The following is a 3,109-nucleotide window of genomic DNA, read 5'->3' on the forward strand; positions in this document are numbered from 1 at the left end:
ATTTTTTAAAATAAAAATAACCTGTGTAAGAGGAAAAAAACAAAAAGGTGGTTATTAAATTTTTTTTTAATTAAAAAAAATAATTCTTCAAAGCATAAAAATTTGCTCCCTAATAATTAGTAGATGTGCAAAACATTACCATTGAAATCTACCTGATGACTTTACATTCATGCTCAGGTGCCAAGGATCTTAGAAAGTAAGTGACTGTGACTAGTAATAATCAGATACATAGAGATTAGAGACGCATGTACAAACATCTAAGTGTTATTTGCATTAAAAATGAGCTTTTCTGTATGAAACAGTAGATTCTAAAATGAAATAGAGATCTTTTTTAAAGGTTAAAACCTCATTCAGTTTTAGGTTTTATAGGGTTTATACTGAGTACAATAATGTATAACTGTATTAATTCATGTGTAAACCTAAAAGTTTACAGCCAATTCTGAAAGAGATGCATCTTAGCTCTGGAAATTGTTATTGAATATGTCAAAAAATTAAAATAAAAGTCAGTGTTTATAGCTGCCCAGGACAGTTTTAGAGACACTGGACATCTGTGACTATTAGACTTATTTAGGACATCAGCCATTCAGCGTTCAAAAACAAGGGGCTTCATCCATCTCCATGAACTAGTGCTGTGGTAATACTTTCCCAGGATCTGTAACAAAATGAGAAAAATATGGACAAGTGAGAAAATCTCAGTTACCATGTAATTGCTACTACAAGTTTATGATTTGACTTAAAGGGTTTTTTCCTTTTACTCTGGCCTATGCTCTTTTCATGTTTTGGAGAAGTAGAAATATGTGCTATCCTTGTGGCTAAAAAGAAATTGACCTCTACTTCACAAGGCTCAATAAAAGAAATTCAAGGTAGCCCTGAATGTCTAAGGCAAAACTAATGTCTAGAACACTGTGTTCTCATGGTCTAGAGGTGAAGACCATCTAAATTTAAATAGGACCATTTAAATAGGATACAAAAAGTCTACGTGTAAGGGAGCAAATTTCAACACAGAGAGAACTGTATTCATGGGCTGCAGAGATGGCTCAGGGGTTAAGCACACTGGTGGCTCTTGCAGAGGATCTGAGTTCAGTTCCCAGCACTCACATTGGGTGTCTCAGAACCCCCTACAACTCCAGCTCCAGGGAACCTGATGCCTTTTTCTGGTTCTGTGGGCACTGCACTCTGTGAAAAAACTCACACAGACATATACATAAGTAAAAATAAATTTTTTTAATTTTATTTTTAAAATATTTAAAAAATATATGGCTCTTGCAGAGGATCTGAGTTCAGTTCCCAGCACTCACATTGGGTGTCTCAGAACCCCCTACAACTCCAGCTCCAGGGAACCTGATGCCTTTTTCTGGTTCTGTGGGCACTGCACTCTGTGAAAAAACTCACACAGACATATACATAAGTAAAAATAAATTTTTTTAATTTTATTTTTAAAATATTTAAAAAATATATTTTATTTTAATTTATTATTTTATGTGTATGCATGTATTGTCTGCATGTAGGTAAGTGCACCCGTGTCAGTGCACCCATGTCATGCAGTCCTGCAGAAGTCAGGTGGGGGCGTCAGATTTCCCTGGTACTGGAGTTAAGGACAGTTCGTAGCTGCCATGTGAGTGCTGGGAATTGAACCTGGGTCCTCTGCAAGAGCAGTCAGTGCTCTTAGCCGCTGAGCCATCTCTCCAGCCCCATTATTTTAAAAAATATTTTATTATTCTCAGGGCTGGAGAGATGACTCCATGGTTAGAGCACTGATTGCTCTTGCAGAGGATCTGGGTTCGATTCCCAGCACCCACATGGTGGCTAACAACTGTCTGCAACTCCAGTTCCATGGGATTCAACCCCTCTTCTAACCTCCACAGGCACTGCAGGACACTGGTACACTTACATGCATGCAGGCAGTACACTCATACACATAAAATTTAAATTATAAAAATAAAGATTTCTTGATTTCAGTTGTCTCTGTTTAAATACCTACTGTGGCTTCTGCCTTTAAAAAGAAATATTTTATTATTCTCATTTTATGTGCATAGGTGTATTGCCTGCATGTATGTATTCATGTCATGCAACGTCCACAGAGGTCAGAAGAAGGCATCAGGTCCCCTGGAACTGGAGTTATGGACAGTTGTTACCTGCCATGTGGGTGCTGGGAACCAAACCTCAGTCCTCTGCAAGAGCAGCCAGTGCTTTTAACTGCTGAGCCATCTCTTCAGCCCCTAAAAATAAAAACTTAAACTCTATTCACTAAAACACCACAAAGAATGAAGTTACTGGAGATATTTGCAACACACTAAATGACAAATAATATACAAAATACATATTCATGTGTGCCAGAGTTCAAATGAAGCTTAATCCCCAGTGCAAGGGTACTGGCTGTGGGCATTAGGCAATCCTCACCAATAGACTAGGTGCCCTTATGTGATGGTTTGAATGAAAATGTCCCCCATAGGCTCCAAGTATTTGGACATTTTGTCCCCAGATGATGGCGCTGTTTTGGGAGGTTTCAGAAGGTGTGGCTATCCTGGAGGAAGCACGTCACTGGGGGTGGGCTTAGAGAATTCTTAAGCCTTGCTGGATCACCAGTTGCTTCCTGTGCCTGCATGATGATGTGAGACCTTAGCTTCTGCTGCTCCTGCTCCAGCCACCTCCAGCCACCATGCCTCCCTGCCATGATGGACTGTAATTCCTCTGGAACCATAAGCTCCAGTAAACTCTTCCTTCTATAAATTGCTTTGGTCAGTGTTTCTATCACAGCAACAGAAAAGTGACTAATACACCTTATAAAAATGGCCTGGCAGAAGGAGCTAATCCTTTAAGAGGTTCTCACTTTATCAACATCCAGGAAAATGCATATTAAAGCCTAAGAAATACCCACCACACTGGCAAAAATCTAAGCCTGACAGCACCAATGGTGGAAGCATGGAACGATGGGATCCTCACTCCCCAGGGGCGGGAGAGCAAGATGGCATTTCTGAAAATGAGTCATGCCATCCTCCCAGGGCCGTAAAGCTCCCCTGCACATTTATGTCCTAATGAAATGTATGCAGACGTAGGGGAAAAGTACACTATAACACACAGGGCAGTCCTGTGTGCACACCAGTCCCTA

Source organism: Nannospalax galili, unplaced genomic scaffold (genome assembly GCF_000622305.1).
Source record: "Nannospalax galili isolate Female #2095 unplaced genomic scaffold, S.galili_v1.0 scaffold132, whole genome shotgun sequence".
In the NCBI taxonomy this organism is placed as follows: domain Eukaryota; kingdom Metazoa; phylum Chordata; class Mammalia; order Rodentia; family Spalacidae; genus Nannospalax; species Nannospalax galili.